This window comes from Tamandua tetradactyla, chromosome 7 (assembly GCF_023851605.1).
Source record: "Tamandua tetradactyla isolate mTamTet1 chromosome 7, mTamTet1.pri, whole genome shotgun sequence".
In the NCBI taxonomy this organism is placed as follows: Eukaryota; Metazoa; Chordata; class Mammalia; order Pilosa; family Myrmecophagidae; genus Tamandua; species Tamandua tetradactyla.
In genome coordinates this window covers 125,613,806-125,632,907 of record NC_135333.1, presented here as the reverse complement: position 1 = coordinate 125,632,907, position 19,102 = coordinate 125,613,806, and the positions used below count along the sequence as shown (strand labels likewise).

Below are 19,102 nucleotides of genomic sequence, written 5' to 3'. Positions count from 1 at the left end.
TGGGGTACCATGTGACTCTATATGAGTCAGTGAAATCATTAAAAGTAAAGGACCGGGCATGTGAGGGTAAAGTAGAGTTTCTTCTGCTCTGCAGGAGACCTGGCTTTGATCTGGCCCACATACTTTCCAAAAACAAACAAACAAAAATTCAACAAATAGTGCTGCAATAATGGGATACTCACATGGAAAAAGAATGAAATGTGACCCCCACCATACAGCATACAAAAAAAAAAAGTAAAAGACAAAGGCTTACTGTCATAAATGTACACATAAAACACACATAAACACACATTTATGCAAATATGTGCATGGATTTCTTCCTGCTTAATGACCATTGAAGTTTCCCAACTTCTTTCACACAGTCATCAACCTCAACATAGCTCCTTTCTCTTGCTTTGTGACAACTCTGACGAATGTCATGCCTTCGTTTCTCCATGTTTCTGAAGGGCCATCTCTGGGCTTGCTCCACCGCTCCAGTTCTCCATCAAACCCAATTCTCTGCTCTTCTTCCTCATTCCACAAGTATGTTGACCCTAAAAGCACACAAGGCCATAGCGTACTGTTAGCACATGTGAAACCTCCACAGAGCAGCCAGCCAAATATCTGAGTCTAGCTTTTCCTCCTCAATGAGCTGCAAGGAGGATAGGTACAAAATAGAGCATTACTTGTTGGTATAAATCTTTGGCACAAATCCTCATGTCAAAAATTCAAAGTTCCATTGTGTCCCAAGCTAAGGGAACTCCAAAAATGTGTTAGAAATAAGCAGACTTCAGAGAGTCATATGGCTCTGAAAACATACATGATTTCCAAAAGTACAGTCTCCGTTCCACGAGCTAACACATAAATTCTTATTTCTGCCAATTATTCAAGATTCTCGGGTCAGAATAACTACTTTAAGTAAACATTCATAATGTTTCCATTACTGTCTGTAGGAAGGGTTTTTCTTATTCAAATGTATGCCTGATAACTTTGCAAAGCATTATTTTTATCATTACCACACTTGTATTTTTACTACAATGGCTCATTGTTGCTGATCTATGGTATTTTTCTTGCCATCAAATTATCTGCCATGTCTATCTAATCCTTTTGCTCTCTGTATACTATTTCAATTTATAAAAGATATCAATATGCTGTCTCTTGTGCTGAGAATACTTTTATAGTGAAAAATCTAATGGCATATTCAATCACCTTATTATTTTTATCAGTATATCTTGCTACAATGGTAAATGTCTGAGAATGCCAAAGTCCTAACGAAAAAAAGTGAGGTCATCCACAGGGGATACATATATAGCAATTATTACTGGATTCATGTTTTCAATTTAATCACTCACTATGACCCATATGCCCTTAGGATATGACTGTTAAAGCAAAATTATTTCAGTTATATGCCTCTTAATGGGAACTGTAATTCTAGTCAGCAGCTCTTTCTGTTACAAAAGACTACACCTCCGACCAATCATTCACAATGTTTAGAAATCCCTTATAATTCAACTACAATTTTTCTTGTAAGTCAATGGAGCATGTGACCCTTTTTGATAAGCTATAATTTTTTGGTGTATAATACAATTGTTCCATCATTTGGTGTTCCCAGAGGTAAAACATGGATTAATATTTTTAGATTCCTGCTCAATGTATTTCATACAACACTACCTCGTAACCCATCCTTTTGTTTCCTTGACAGTAATTTAAAAGTGTTACAAACCTCTGCTATATCCAAGGAAGAGCTTTTTAATAATCCCATTAATCTCCCTCAAATCTCTCTAGCATAATGTTCCTCAGAATTATTCTTTACCAGGAGACATGTTTTCAGTCAAACTACACAGGTCTCCAAAAGAGGTACAGATATGCCTCTATTCCTCGTATTTCTCTATTTACTTTGCTTATAAAAAGAAGCAAAATGCAGCAGGATTAGGACTAAAGAGACTAAGACATCTTTGAAGAGACTTTGCTGTATTCCAGCCCATCAGCCAGAACTAGGATACCTTTCCATTAGTCGTGTCTCCAAGAGACAAGATCCTGAGTCCCTAAATCCAAGGCTACCTGTTTGCCATGGTCAGCCACTTCCTCCAGCACCACGCTTAACCCAGAGGTACATGCAAGAAGACACTCCGAGAAAATGCCCTCTGTGACTTGGCACCTGAACCTGTCTGCTCCAGCCCAGTTCGCCTGGGCTATCTCTTGCTGATGTGAACCTCAGGCTCTCTCTTGCTTTTTGGAATAGGCCTGGGTGACAGCCTGCTCTTTGTCCCCTTCCATCTGGGCCCCACTGTGGTCCTTCTTCCCAGGGAGGAGGGGCCTACATGGAGAATTCCCATCAGGGGGCCCACATGGAGAATTCCCATCACCAGCTTCCCAAAACAGGAACCAGCAGAAACAGAAGCAATTGCCATTAGTCCAGCCTTTCATGAGAACAGGATCAAACTTCCCACATCCTACCTCCTGTCTCCAATCCACACCCCAACAAAGCCTTGCTTGGCATTCCAAGTCTCTGATTACTTGCAATGAGAAGTATTTCCTCAGCTATCTGTGATGGTTAGTTTTATATGTCAGTTAGGCTCGGTTTTGGTGTGAACGTATTTTGTAAATGTGACTAGCATCTACAATCAATTGGTTTTAAGCAAAGGAGATCACCCTCATTAATGCCCATGGGCTTCATCTAGTCAGCTGAAGTCTTTAAGAGCAAGGGCTATGTTTTCCAGAAGAATAAATTCTGCCTCAAGACTATACCCTCTACTCCTCTCTGAGTTTCCAGCCTACTGGCCTACACCAAGAAATTCAAACTCAAGACTTCAACATCACCCTTACTGGAAGTTCCAGCCTGCTGGCCTGCCCTACGACCTACAGAATTTAGATTTGCCACCAACATGTGAGCCAATTCCTCAAAAATCTCTCTCTCTCTCACACACACACACATTATAGGTGTGTAAATATATATACACACTGTGATGGTTAGGTTCCTGTGTCACCTTGGCCAGATAATGGTGCCCAGTTGTGTGGTCAAGCAAGTACTGACCTAACTTACAGCAAGGACATTTTGTGGATTTAAACCATCGGTAAGTTCATTGCATTTATGGATGACTACATCTACAATCAACTGAGGAGAATGTCTTCAGCAATGAGAGACATGCCATTCAATCAGTTGAAGGCTTTAAAAGGAGAAGTGGCGACTTCAGCAGTCAGAAGAGAGAATTTTCATCCCTACTTCAGCCAGCCAACTTCTACTAGGGAATTCATCGAAAACCTTCACTGGAGTTGCAACTTGCAGCGTACACTACAGAATTATAAAATCTCATAATATTTACAGATATCTCCTAATGGTTCTGTTTCCCTAGAGAACCCTGACTAATATACACACACATTCTGTTGGGTCTGTTTCTCTGGAGAACCTGAATACACCATTTTTATCACAGTTTTACTTCACAATAACCTCTGGGTGGAAGGAAAGAGAAGAAAAGAGGAGAAAAATAAGGAAGGAAGGAAGGAAGGAAGGAAGGAAGGAAGGAAGGAAGGAAGGAAGGAAGGAAGGAAGGGAGGAAAGAAGGAAGGAAGGAAGAAAAGGAGGGAAGGAGGGAGGGAGGGAGGGAGGAAGGGAAGGAGGGAGGGAGGGAGGGAGGGAGGGAAGGAAGGAAGGAATTGTTCATGACCCGTTCTATTTGTAATTCCTTCATCCCTCCAATTAAAAGCTACATTTCTCAATTTCTACCCCCATCCCGCCCCAGTTTTCTGTGGATTTACCATGTATCCTTGTGCATTCCACTTTGTCCTTGGTTTCTCACAGTTCGAGTGAGGGATGTGGAAAAAATGTTGACATCCCCCTAGAGATTAGAATGTGTGATGATCATGGTACTGGCTCAGCATCCTTAGAGAAGACTACCCTCAACCCTGAGCATCTTTCACTGGCTGGGGTGAGCTGTTCATTGTTCCAATAGAACAGTCCTTTCTGGGTCCACGGTTAGCTCCTTTGCTCACTGAATTCTAACACATGAGAGGGAAACTAGGACAAATATGTTCAAAACTTTTCAGCTATCTCTCTTTTGTCAAAATAAAAATGGAAATATTCGAAGAATACTCCTGAGGTACAATAATTTGAACAAAGTCTATATGTTTATTAAAATTATACTTCACATAGAGTACATTTTAGACCTTGAGGATTTCAGAAATCACAAACCACAAACATTTATTCAACATATGAGTAATTGCTATGCACAAAACTTTGAGATTTACTAAGGGTTCTCTATGGAAACCGAACCAATAGGAGATATTAAACTTAATGAGAATCATTGGGGATAAAAGAGGAGGAATTAGATACCCATTCTATCAGTCAGGGCTCAACCAGAAAGACAGAACCAATAGATGTATGCATGTCTGTAGGTTCATAAGTATGCATGCATATACATATGTATATGTGCTATGTGGGTGTGTAGTGGACGAATTTATTACAAGGAACTGGTTTATGCAATTGTGAGGGCTGGTAAGGCAAGTCCAAAATCCCTTGGGCAGACATCAAAAAGGGGAGATCATGAGCAAGCTGAAGCTGATTGTCCACAGGCCATGAGGAAAGGAAAGTCAGAGGCAAGCTGAAACCCCAAGAACAAATGGGAAGGTAAAACAGCTGCAGATCCAGCAACTGTTAATAGTCACTGAGCTCAGAAAAGGGTCTTTTTAAAGGACTCCTCTGATTACATCAGGAACACACAGGCTAATTTTCCTTTTGATTAACTTAAAGTCAACTGATCAGGGACTTTAATCTGCAAAATCCCTTCATGATATCATCTAAACTAGTGTTTGGTTAAGTAATTTGGGACTATAGTTCAGCCTAGCCAAGTTGATACATCACACCCACTGACCCCTAATAATAGTTGGGGAACTCTATTAGACCAAAAACACTTATTCAACATATGAGCAAGTGCTGTGCACAAAGCCTTGTGCTGGGCACTGGAGGAAAACTACATATTGCACAGAAATCACACAAAGAAATGAAAGGTTAGGCACTAGCAAGATTAGAAATACCTAATAAATACAAGAGAATTAATTACAGTGAAAGAAGAACTAAAAAACAAGATAAAAGCCAGTTTTTAAAACTATATTAGGAGAAAATGCAAGAAAATGCAGTCTATTAAACAGCGATAAAAAGACATTTGCAACAATATAGTATCAGTCATATGAGTATTGATGTGTAATAACATTCTCAGAATACAGACCATGACTTAGTTCATTTTCCCAATGAAGTTTTCTCAACTTATAAAAACTTATAACTACATAAAATATGTTAAAGAGGAAATGATGCTTCAGAGTTCCTGAGAAGAAAATATTCCAATTCCAGACTAAAAATTAAATTTCATCCTCAATAGAATTGTATGTTATAAAAATAACACGTCTATCATTGTCATTTTTGTTATGCTCAAGAGAATGAAAGACAATGCAAAAATACACTACAGGAAAAGACGAGTCAAAAACAAAGTCATGAAGATTTTGTATGTATTTGGTTGTTCTGAGCATTGTCATATTCTTATGAATGTTAAATCCTCCGTGTTTAAGAGTGTAATTGACAACAACGAGGCTTCCTCTGTAGTCTCAGCACTGAGATATATACAGTCTCTCACCTCTCAGCAGCTATGCGTCATCTTCTCCATGTCTCCTTATTGTCTCCATTTCTCTCAGTCCCTTCCTCCCTCCCACTTGTTCCATCCATCCCTTCCTGCCCATATCTCATCCCCCCAATCTCCCCCTACCCTCAAATCTCTTTTCCCTTATCTCTCCTCTTTCACCTTTTCTAATATAAAGTAATCTGGCCTGTCCTTAGCTTCTGCCATTCTCCTCTCCATTCCCCACCCTACCCCACCCCCACTCTGTACAACAGAGACCCAGACTCAGACCCGAGAGCCCACGATCTTTCATACATTGAAGGAAAAGGAAGGAAACAATTGCAGACACTCATTACTTTATATAAATTTTTCCTGCCAGAGCAGTAAATCTCCAATGCATTTTCAAGTAATGAATCAAAACTGGTTCTTTCATCTTTCAGACATGCAAAAAAAAAAGATAAACTCTTCCAAGGTGTCTGTCACACTGCGAGAAAATATGCTCTATTTGTTCGTTTGCTGAATCACTCTTAAGATTTTTATTTCTCTAGATTAAATTCAAGGCATTTGGGACAAACCTGTAAAGGATTATTCCTTAACTAATTTTTTTAAAGGGAAAGGAATCTGATGATTGGGAATGCCTTTAAGAAAAAAACAATACAGAGTTAATACCCAGCATTATCTCATGCCTGAGATGGAAACCAGATTTGTTACAGCAGACTCTGAATTATTCCAGGAGCTGACTGGGCACTTTGTGAATTAACTGGAATCCCAGCTTCTCTTTATGTCTCCCACTGCCAGACTCCTCACCATTTTCACTGCAGGTCAGAATCTCTGAAGAAATGTAAACAGTTACGAGAGAAGCTAATACACAAGTCAGTCCATTCTGTTTGCTGCTACTTACCAGAAAGCTTAGGATGAGATGTTAAAACAAGTTACTAAAATTAGATGTGTGAACCTATTTGGCAAGGGTGTGTTTATTGGTTTTCTTTCTCTTGGGAACAATGAAATTATCTAAAATTGGGAATGTTGATGGACTGTGGACTTTGGGCCCTCTACATTATGCCCAATGAATGCAGGTGGCTAAAGGACACACTGACGGAGAAGTAGATTGACAAACTGATGGTGTATACTTATGAACGAAGGCTGTGCTGCTACAAAAAGGAACAAAGTCGTGGGGCATATAACGGTGTAAATGAACATATGGGACATTTGGTGAGGCAAAACAAGCCAGAAACAAGAGAACAAGAATGGTATGATCACCTTTAGAAAATGCTTATAAGAAAACAGCGGCCTAGATTGTAAGCTTTTAGAGCAGACACATTAAGACCGGAGTGGTGATTTTTATTTTCGGATTTTGAGAGGCTGTTTTATATATGTAACCTGATATTTAGAGATACAACCAAAGTCAAACAAGTTGGGGTTAAGTAATTCAGAACATAGGGGTAAAGAAGACAGTGTCTATATTTTAGAACCACACATTTGGAATCAATTGTAAATAAACCTAAAGAAAGGTTTATTTGCTCTGGAACTGAAATTTTCTGTAGTGCATAATCTAATTCAATCCACTGTATAGCTCATTTGAACAAATGAAATACAGGAAACACAGAATAAGAAAGAGATTCTTTAATCCTGTATAGATTATTGTAATGCCTGGAAACATCTTAGAGTATATTAACCAGATAATCAAGAAGTATTGGCAAAGTCCCCAGAGGTATGGGAGAAAGAATATGGAACTATTAAACCTTACCATCAGGGAATCTCCCGATACTGTGTCTAACTTTAGAGACACCGAAATCAATAGGACATCCCCTCGACCCTGAGGCTTACTCTTGTGAAGCTTATGTGGGTAGCAGAGAAGCTTAGACTACCTATAGGTATGCCTAAGAGTTACCTCTGAAGGACCTCTGTTGTTGCTCAGATGTGGCCTCAGTCTCTCTAAGCCCAACTCTGCAAGTGAAATCATTGCCCTCCCCATTACATGGGACATGACATCCAGGGGTGAAAGTCTCCCTAGTGACATGGGAGATGACTCCCAGGGATGAATCCAGACCTGACACCATGGGATCAACAATTACATCCTGACCAAAAAGGGGAAAAGAAATGTAATTAATCAAGTATCAGTGGCAGAGAGAGTTCAAATAGAGTCAAAAGGCTACTCTGGAGGTTGCTCTTATGCAAGCTTCAAGTAGACCTTGCTTCCTATCATAACCTGCCCAACCCCCAACCAGGACCATTCCAGTCAATTCTAAAGAACACCTAGGGCAATATATAAGATCCCACAATGGGCAGGCCACAGTGGCTCAGCAGGCAGACTTCCCGCCTGCTATGTCGGAGACCCAGGTTCGATTCCCAGTGCCTGCCCATGCAAAAAAAAAGATTCCACAAGTGTTCCAGACACAAGAGTAACTTTCCAGAAATCAACAAACTCCAGATGGGTCCCTAGTCAGATAAATACTGAAACCTAGCCCAGCCTCTCCAGAACATCACATAATTCCATCTCCCTACCCCATACCAGTGGCAGACCCTTTCAATATGAAAAATTTAGAATTGCCATAGCCCAAACACCTCTAAAGAGAGGTATGGAAAGATCAAAGGTGATGTGGATGTGCTAGTTTGAAAGGATGTATGTCCCCTAGAAGAGCCATGTTTTTATCCTAATCCCATTTTGTAAAGGCAGCCATTTCTCCTAATCCCTATTCAGCATTGTATGTTTGAAACTGTAATTAGATCATCTCCCTGGAGATGTGATGTAATCAGGAGTGGTTGTTAAACTGGATTAGGTGATGACATGTCTCCACTCATTTGGGTGGGTCTTGATTAGTTTCTGAAGTCCTATAAAAGAGGAAACATTTTGGAGAATAGAGATTCAGAGAGAGCAGAACGACATAGCCACGAGAGGCAGAGTCCACCAGCCAGCGACCTTTGGAGATGAAGAAGGAAAATGTCTCCTGGGAAGCTTCATGAAACAGGAAGCCAGGAGAAGAAGCTAGAAGATGACACCGTGTTTGCCATGTGCCCTACCAGATGAGAGAGAAACCCTGACTGTGCCCATGTGCCTGCCACGTGCTTTTCCAGATGAGAGAGAAACTGTGACTGTGTTCACCATGTGCCTTCTCACTTGAAAGAGAAATCCTGAACTTCACTGGCCTTCTTGAACCAAGGTATCTTTCCCTGGATGCCTTAGATTGGACATTTCTATAGACTTGTTGTAAATGGGGCATTTTCTCAGCCTTAGAACTGTTAACTAGCAACTTCTTAAATTCCCCTTTTTAAAAGCCATTCCGTTTCTGGTATGTTGTATTTCAGCAGCTAGCAGACTAGAACAGTGGACTTATGCATAGAAGATAGGATTTAACAAATGAATATGACTGCTGAATCATTAAATTGATACCTCTTTCAGACTCTAGTATTTTAGAGCAGCTAGAAGTAAAAACCTAAAATTGTGAAATTGCAACCCATGTCAAAGTCTGAAATATGTTCTACAACTAAATGTGGTGTTGTGCATTGAAATTTATAGCTTTTTTGTACACATGTTATTTTTCACAAAAAAGAAGGAAAAAATCAATTGTGATGATAAAAAAATATTTAAGCCTTCTAGCCTCCTATATCCTGAAGGAAAAAAATGAGAGGATCGTATGGTAGCCCAAGACAAACTCTGGGATCTGTCCTATAACCACTTGTTGAAGACTGCTTTGAAACTATTGCTTTTTTATTTCTCTGCTTTGTATATATGTTATACTACACAATTTAAAAAGTTAAAAAAATGGAAAAAATTTAAAAATTAGATATGCGGATTTGGGGGCATTTTGATTACCTCTGCTATTCTTATCCTCATTATTTTAATATTCAAGAGTAGGCTTTATGTTCAGACATACAATTTAATCATCCAAATTCATTATCCAGTCTGAATTTACTGAAAAATATGTAGTAATAACATAATATAAAATTTAGTGTAATGATTTTAACATTGTAAGTCAAGGGAGTATGGTTCAAGAAAAAGTTTTAACATTTTCAGCTTTGAGAGAATCTAGATGATCCATTCTACTTATTCACTCAAGATTTTCTCTCAAGATTTTCATTTCTGGAGGTGAAATACAAAACCTTCATTTTTTCAATTAAAAACATGTAGGTCAAATTTTCAAAAATCATGTCAAAATCTTAAATATCTGTCTTAGTCAAGCACAAAATAATATGTTCATAGTAATGAAATACAAGTAATGAAAATCCTGAGAACTCAATTTATAAAAAGTAAAATGAAGAATAGAGTACAAAATAGAAACTATGATAGATTTTTGCATGCAGAAATGGTATCAGAGCAGCACAATGCAAGGCACTTTCCCTATGGACCCTCAATGTGTGCCGAAGCCAAAGGCCTCACTCGTACATCCATATATTCCTCCAATAAGCATTTCTTGAGTATCAACTCTATGGGAGGCACTAAGAATACAACTATGAAACAAGGCATGGTCCCTGGGAAAGAATGCAAGATGTCAAAGATTCCCAAGAACTGGTCACAGTGATGGTTTTGAGCAGCATGTTTATAGAGATTGAGTAAGGACAATGCCCAGTTACCTTGGAAATCAGTGCCTTTTTGAGTTAGTAATGAATTAAATGGTACTTACTTAAGTGTCTCCACCTATGGCTAAAACTACCTGCATATGCAGTATCCGGCTTACAGAAGAAGTGGAAGCAAATAACCTTTCTCAGAAACAAGCTGAAGGAAAAATATAAAAATTTGGAGCAGAAAACATACCTTAGATTTCTGCTTCTAGTAATTGCAGACTAAGAAAGTTAGCTGATCCTTTTGCTAAAGAAACTAAAACATCTGGATAGGCCATTTATTTAAATTCTTAAAATGACCAAGGAGATTACAAGCTAATGAGAAACAAGAGGCAACAGGAACTGAAGAGCTGGGCCATTTCCTTTTGTTCTAAAAGCATTTGGTCATCAAAAGAGGCTCCGGGGGTCTGAGATTGTGAGGGAAAATTGGAGTCCAGAGCAACCACCCTGCCCTCTGTACTGGAACCCTGAAGAGCCTCACCTTAGTCATAAAGAATTAAGAATAAGCCCTCAAGTGGATTTCAGTCCAGCTTCAAATTTTCTGGATGGACTAGAAAAGCAGGTGATCTTGGATTGCTACCTGTGCTGGTCTGAATCTGTGGTGGACCCCAGAAAAGTCATGCCCTTTGATCCTAATTCAATATTGCTGGGTGCGAGCATTTTGATTGTTTCCATGAAGATGTGACCCACGATATTGTGGGTGGTAACTTTTGATTAGATGATTTCCATGGAGGTGTGTCTCCACTCACTGAAGGTGGAGTTGCTTGCTGGAATCCTTTAAAAGATGAAACATTTTGGAGAGAGTCTCTTTTGGTAGAGCCACATGAAAGCCAGCAGGCGCCACCATGTTTGCCATGTGCCCTTCCAGCTGAGAGAGAAACGTTGAACGTCGTTGGCCTTCTTGAACCAGGGTATCTTTCCCTGGATGCCTTAAATAGGACATGTCTATAGACTTGTTTTTAAATTGAACATTTTCTCAGTCTTAGAACTGTAAACTAGCAACTTATTAAATTCCCCTTGTGAAAAGCCATTCTGTTTCTGGTATATTACATTCCAGCAGCTAGCAAACTAGAACACTGCTGAATCCAGGTACCTAGTTAAAATAATGGATAATATTTAGAGAAAGTCAGGATTATTTTAGGCCTCAAATTATTTCTGCAGATGCTTTTTCAAATTCAAGCTTCAGTAAGTAATATAAATAGATACATTACATTGCCAAATACCATAAGCAAGACACAGCAAAAACAATAGACTCAAAGGAATTCTATCTGAAATTATTATTTTCTTACTATGTACAAGATGATAAAAGTTAAGGTTTACATTTTGGCAGAAAACTAGAAATCATAAATTTAAAAAAGTCAAAAAGTCTAGAACAGAAAAATACAAAAATGGAAATTAAAAACTCGTTGCACACGGGCAGTGTGACAGTAGCTCAATAGCAGAATTCTCAGCTGCCATGCTGGGTTCAATACCCAGTGCCTGCCCTTGCAGAAAAACAAAAAAAACAAACCAAATAAAAACCCTCATTGGGCAGGTTTAATAGCAAATTAGAAACAGCTGAAGAAATAGTAAAATAGAAGACTGAACTGAAACACAGAGAGAAAAAAATATGACACTGAAAAGCAGAGAAGAGACATAGAAGATACAGGAAGTAAATCTAATATATGTACACATGCATATAATTGGAGCCCCAGAAGGAAGGGAGAGAGAAAATGGAACAAAGGTAACACTTGAAACAGTAATGGTAAAGAATTTTCCAAAGTGATGAAAGATACCAAGGCATAAATTCAAGATCAAGAATGTATGTTATAATTTTTATCTGTTAAAAATAGGTATAAATGGGGGCAGGCCTTAGTGGCTCAGCAGACAGAGTTCTCTCCTGCCATGCCAGAGACCCAGGTTCAATTCCCAGTGCCTGCCCATGAAAAAAAAAAAAATAGATGTGTGGAGGAGGCTGAAATTTAGAAGTGGCACATGGGAGCTTTCAGGGAGTAGAAAATTTTCTCTTTCTTGACCTGGATGATGATTACATAGATGTTCACTTTATCAAAATTAATGAACCTGAACATTTATGTTTTACACATCTCTGGTTTATATAGTATCTTTTGTTATTTAAAAAAAACTGTTTATTGGTTTATTGTTTTAAAAAACCAATTTAGAAGAATAGCTGTTTGAAGAAAGAATTTTTTTAATTAATAAAATCAATCAACATACAATATGAACATTCTTTTTTTTCCATCACATAATTGTATATTCATCATCATGATCATTTCTTAGAACATTTGCATCAATTCAGAAAAAGAAATAAACAGAAAAAAGTTCATACACACTATACCCCTTACCCCTCCCTTTCATTGATCACTAGCATTTCAATCTACTAAATTTATTTTAACATTTGTTCCCCTATTATTCATTTATTTTTAATCCTTATGTTTTACTCATCTGTCCATAAGGTAGATAAAAGAAGCATCAGACACATGGTTTTCACAATTACACAGTCACATTGCGAAAGCTATATCATTATTCAAGAAACATGGCTACTGGAACACAGCTCTACATTTTCAGGCAGTTCCCTCCAGCCTCTCTGTCATGCCTTAACTAAAAAAGGTGATATCTATTTAATGCGTAAGAATAATCTCCAGGATAACCTCTCGACTCTGTTTGGAATCTCTCAGCCATTGACACTTTGTCTCATTTCTCTCTTCCCCCTTTCAGTCGAGAAGGTTTTCTCAATCCCTTGGTGCTGAGTCCTAGCTCATTCCAGGATTTCTGTCCCACATTGCCAGGAAGGTCCACACCCCTGGGAGTCATGTCCCATGTAGAGAGGGGTAGGGCAGTGAGGTTGCTTGTTGGGTTGGCTGGGAGAGAGAGGCCCATCTGAGCAATGAAAGAAGTTCTCTTGGGGGTGATTCTTAGGCCTAATTTAAATAGGCTTAGCCTAGCCTTTGCAGGGTTAAGTTTCATATGAACAAACTCCAAGATAGGGGGCTCAGCCTAGTGCTTTGGTTGTCCCCACTGCTTGTGAGAATATCAGGAATTCTCCACTTGGGGAAGCTGAATTTTCCCCCTTTCTTACCAGTCCCCCAAGGGGACTTTGCAAATACTTTTTTATTCCCTGTTCAAATCTGAAGAAAGAATTTTGATACAAACTGTAGCACTTGGAGCAGAGAATCATCCCTACTACCCAGCCGTAAAAACTCCAAATTATTTTTCTGCCACATAACTCCACCTTCCATGTCGATAACTTAGAATCCAAGCAGATAACTTCCCCCTTGAGGTGCCATTAGGTCCATTACAATCGACTACACTACACTACACTCCAAGAGCCAACGAGCTAAGCCAAGTTCTCTCAAATAAATAGTGAGACCAAGTTGTTATTTTGGTTGCTTTTTAAAAATAATTTTCTTATTTTTTTGCATAGGCAGTCACTGGAAATCAAACCCAGATCTCCAGTATGGCAGGCAAGAATCCTGCCACTGAGCCACCTTCCCACCCCCCTTTTCTGGTTGCTTTTTGATACAAAATATCAAGCTCTCCTAGATACTAGGAGTCTGATGAGTTCTTCCAGTTTTGTGTTGGGAAGTAAAGTGTTCATTTGTCCCTAACCAAGTGCATCACTGGTACCTATGGGACAAAATCAAAGAGCTCTCTGCATTAATTCCCCTGGGGCAGGTCTTTGAGATCATGTCCTTCCCTCCCCTACCTCTACCCCCATCCCCCCACCCTTACTCCCATCACTTCTGCCCCTAAGTGCTTCTCCCTTTCTAGCTCCCTTGCCAGGTATTGCATGCACTTTTCAAGCTTCTGACATTCCTAAAGCAACCAGCCTGGGGAGAAAATAATTCAAATGACCTCTCATCAACTTATACTCTACTGTAAAAACACAGTCTTGTTTGCTCCTTCCTTATATCTTAAGAAAGTTCAACCTGACAAAATAGCAGAACCACTTCACATCTTGGTTTGAAGTGTATGACGATAATTTTATACAGTTCAAGGGGAGGTGTGGGCAACAGCAAAAGCAACGTCAGGCACTGCCTTTATTCCCCAGACTTTTTCTTTTCTAGCTCACAGCTGAATATACTTACAAACCAATTTGTTTTCAATTACTGAACCAGACTGTGAAAGAAACAGGAATTTTAGCAGCAGCCTCAGCTCCACCATCTGGTGGGGATTGTTCTGGGTCTTGTGGGACGTATCCAATAGACTTGGCATCTGGTATGAAAAAGGCAGGGCTTAGACATCTGAGTCTTATCACCCCACTCCAGTCTTCCACTATTTCCTCCTTCTATTCAACCATTAATTCATTTACTAACTTAATAAATATTTATTGAGCACTTACTATGTGCACAGTATCATTCTGGTGCTGAGATATAGAGATAAATTAAGGTGATACAGTCTTTGTCCCATGGAACCCCCGTCAAGTGGACAGTTTCTACCACTGGCGTGCCTATCCTCAACCCTAAGTCATTTGGCTTAACTCTGAAACCATGCTCTTGCTAGCATTCTGCCCAAGAAGTCCAGATCCTGATCCCATCCAAACTTTTTACCTTATAGTTGGAACCAGGCAATATATAGAGAGGGGAGAGAAAATATTGGGGTCATTTTAACTTTTATCTATGGAGAAGGCTGTGTCACCATGCTAAGAGAATAATCTGAAAACAAATCTAAATGTACACAGAATCCATGAGCCACATGGCTCAGTTAAAAGCTAGGTCAACTGAGAAGGGCGTGATAGATTCTCTTGGTAGGTCACACGGCTGACGTGTAGTCAGAGTTGAAGAGGAAGTGACAAAAAAGGGCCTTTGATGAATGGATACTATAAAAATAAACTGTAAAATATTACCAACATTCATGGAGGGTGACATACAAGAGGATACTGAAAGGGAGGGAAATGATACGAAAGAAGGAGGAGCCCTGAGATAAGCAAAGTTGGAGGCTGATGATGGAAAACCAAATGAAATTGCTTAAGGCTCATTTTCCTCAAGAGAATCTTATATTATTAATGTCTCAAAGTTTAAAGGGATCAATCTATTCTAAAAATTGAGGGCAGGCTACGGTGGCTCAGCAGGCAGAGCTCTCACCTGCCATGCTGGAGACCCGGGTTCGATTCCCAGTGCCAGCCCATGAGAAAAAAAAGAAAATTGAATAAGACCAAGTTGTACTTCAAACTTAGGAAATGTACAGCTCTCACTGCTTTGGCTGGCTTCCTCTTCTGCTTTTTGCTTCATATTCAACTCCATGAAGGTTTTTTTCCTACATATTATTAGTCACCTTAGTTTTGCCTGTAAACCTCTGGCTTTTATTTCCCCCTCAGTGACCTGCTCTGCTATGGATCCAATTTTGTGGCTCACAAACAAAATCTCCTCAGAAATGTCCTGTGACGCAGCCTCAACAGAGCTGCCTGGGACTTGAGAGCTTTCATTTCCTCCCCTGTGGTGAGCCGTGATGATCAAGCCTGGAGTCCAGAATACAGGTGAAGGTGAGGGGGACTTAGCATTTAGTTGGAAGCCTCTGTTTTGCAGATTGGCCTTCTACCTACAGCTCTTTTCTGGGATTATGGAATAAATTTTGATCTCATCTCCTAGTTGGGATATACATATAAATTCACTAGAAAATAAGGTACGTTTTAAGGAGTAGTTAAATTTTTCCCTTATTCATGATACCTATTTATATTATTTAAGGTGATTCAGTTCAACTATGGTTCTGCAAATAGATGGAATCATTTCCAGAAAAGTAATAATAACAAATCAATGCCTTATTCCAGAATTATAAACGCCTAAGCCTCTTTTTAAATGACTACAGTTGTATGTCAGAAAATCTAAACAAATGTGTAGTTAAGAATGATTGTTATACCTTAGGGACTTGGTTTATTCAAGACAGATTAGCAAGATACGAGCCTCATTATGCATGAAAGTCATTTGTTTTTCCATGAATACAGCACAGCACAAGTTCTGGAGTTACAATTCATAAAGAGAGCGAATGTGAAGATTGAGTGCTGTTATGACATTAATCTTCATGAATATGGAAAGAAGTGAATTATTATCTTTCTCTTTATGAGGTGAAGAGAACTGTCACAACAAATTTGAATCTTTGTTTCTATTGGACTGTGAGAGCTGGAAGGACCCTAGACTGTTAGTCTTACCCCTTCAACTTACCCTAAGGAAACTGAGAACCAACACTTATAAGAGAAGTCATCTACCTTCATGAGGTGAGTCAATAGCAAAATGTACAGATCTTTGAACTCTCAAAATCAGGCTTCATTCATTGCCACAAAAAGGGCAATTTTTCCACTGATTCCAGCTTTCCTAAAGCTGCAAAAGGCTTTATGCTTATACCCTCTTTAATTTACTCAACAAGTGACCCCAACCTAAAAAGAAATATATGTCAGTTAATTTTTGAGCTCTTATTGAGAGCTTACCTATTTCTTGGTATTTATCTACTTTTGTACATGTTTTATGTTATGCAAATTCTACTATCAATAAGCTCTAGTTAAAAATTGAAGTATTTCTGTCCAGGTGTTCAGCATCATAACCTTATAAAGAAAGCTTTAACTTTGGCTGTGCTCTAGTATATTTAACACCTACACTTAAAAGTTACCCTGAAAATCCACTGACCTTCCATTGAAGTATAAAGAATTAAAATCTCTGTAAGAGATATTATATCCCTTTCAGGAGAAACAAGATTCCTTAAGAAAGAAATAAAAAATATTTTAACAATTTAATGGGAGCATTTACCTCAAAATGCCTTATGTTAAAATAGAGTCCCTTATCAATGCAACTATTACTGATTATTGACATGCATTCTATTAATGGCTGCCAGATACATAAACTGATTAAAAGAATGTCCTCATGACTGATCCAGCTGGTAGAATGTTATACTCCAGTACTCCGTCCTCCATATAAGCTTTGAGCAACAAACACAACTGGCAGAAATATCTTTCTTCCTCTTTTTTTTTTTCACGTGGGCAGGCACTGGGAGAAATATCTTTCTTAAAGCTCCAGAAAACTGTTAAAGGATTACAGTAACAGAGTAAGTACCAAATCAAGAAAAAGGCTATTTAAAAATAGTAGGATCTCAAGGCATGTGTGTTGGCCCCTCCCTCATCCCCTCACCAGCTTATGCAGAGCTGGCCAGTGGTCCCAGTGTAGGTCCCTGGTCTCGGTTCTGGTGGGGCACATGGGTGCACCTTACTAGGTACATGTATGTCTGTGCCAGTCTGTCTGTTGGCAGCCTGAAGGTCTGAACCAGAACATGAGTCACAACTCACCATTTTAGAACATGCCCTGTGCATAGAGGTGGCTCTCAGAGCTCTGTACAGAATGCCATAGGAGTACAAAGTCAAATCATAGCTGCCTAAGGCAGAGAAGTAACGTCTATGGTACATATAGTATTGCACCCAGTACCATGAGGAAACATGCATTCCTAGGGGAATGAGGGCACTCATATCCTTGTAAATGGGGGAGTTCCTATGACCGTGACTGCATGCCCAAAACAAGATGTAGGCACAGGGAAGATGGGGGAGGTGAGGAGCCTATGTGCTGCCTCAGATTGTTCTCTAAAATCATTAGGATGGCTAAACTCTGAAGGACAGCATTCACTCAGGCCAATCTGCAAAGACTGGGAAAGTTGTTTTCTCTCTCTATCTCTCTCTCACTCTCTCTTTTTTTTTTTTTGTTAGCTCTTGGAATTCAAGGAAATATCTGACATGACTCTACTTGGATACAAAATTAAGGAACAGACACCGTGGAATCTGAATTCCAGAAATAACACTGAAAAATACCAAAGTGTCCAGCTTGCAAAAAAAAAAGAACACAAAACATATTTCTTAAAAAAAAGAAAAGCTGGGCGGGCCACGGTGGCTCAGCAGGCAAGAATGCTTGCCTGCCATGCCAGAGGACCCGGGTTTGATTCCCAGTGCCTGCCCATGTAAAAAAAAAAAAAAAATTCAACAAATGGTGCTACAATAGCAGGATACTCACATGGAAAATAATGAAATGTGACCCTGCCATACAGCATACAAAAAAAAAGAAAGAAAGAAAAGCTAGTGATATCCCATGCAAAGGAGAGTAAAGCATCAGAAATCATCAATGAGGAAGACCAGACCTGCAACATACCAGATAAAGACTTTTTAAAAATAGTCTTAAAGACGCTCAAAGACCTAAAGAAAATATGAACAAAGAAATAAAGGACCTCAAGAGAATGATAGATATACAAAAAGAGAATATCAATAAAGAGATAGAAACCATGAAAAGGAGCCAAAGAGAACTGGAGACCACGGTTAGAAATAAAAATTTCTCTAGAGGGGTTCAATAGCAGATTGGAGCTGGCACATGAAAGAATTAGTGAACCTGAAGGCAAGACAATTGAAACTATTCAGTCAGAAGGGCAGAACGAAAAAAGAATGAATAAAATGAATAGGGGCTGAGAAACCCGTGGGACACCATCAAGATACCAAAATATATATTGTGGGAAAACCAGGAGGAGAAAAAAGAGAGAAAGGACCAAAGTAAATATTAAAAGAAATAATGGCTGAGATTGTCCAAAATTTAATGAATTATATGAATATACACATCTCAGAAGCTCAATAAACTCCAAATAATAGACAAACTCCAGTCAGACAAACACCAGAATTTATAGTATAGTATAGTATACCTTGATATAGTACATCAAACTGTCAAAAATCAAAGGTAATTCTGAAACCCACAAGAGAGAAGCAATGTATCATGTACAGGGAGCCTCAATAAGATTGCGTCTATTTCTCACTGGAAACTATGGGGCAACAAGACAGTGGATGGCTTATTCAAAGGGCTGAAAATAGAAAATTGCCAACCAAGAATTCTATATCCAACAAAACTGTCTTTCAAAAATGAGAGGAAAAAAATAAGGGAGAGATTAAGGCATTCCCAAATAAGCAAAAACTGAAAGAGCTCATCACACTAGACCAGCCTACAAGAAAT

The 19,102-nt window shown here is 39.0% G+C and overlaps 1 long non-coding RNA gene across 1 annotated transcript in view; it reads right to left on the bottom strand.

The window, feature by feature from the left end:
* Positions 1–364: 364 nt before the first annotated feature.
* LOC143690131 (uncharacterized) overlaps positions 365–19,102 on the bottom strand; it is a 176,639-nt gene continuing 157,901 nt past the window's right edge. Inside the window, exon 4 of the long non-coding RNA XR_013178999.1 lies at positions 365–533. This is a non-coding gene — a long non-coding RNA (uncharacterized LOC143690131). The remainder of the gene's footprint in view (positions 534–19,102) is intronic.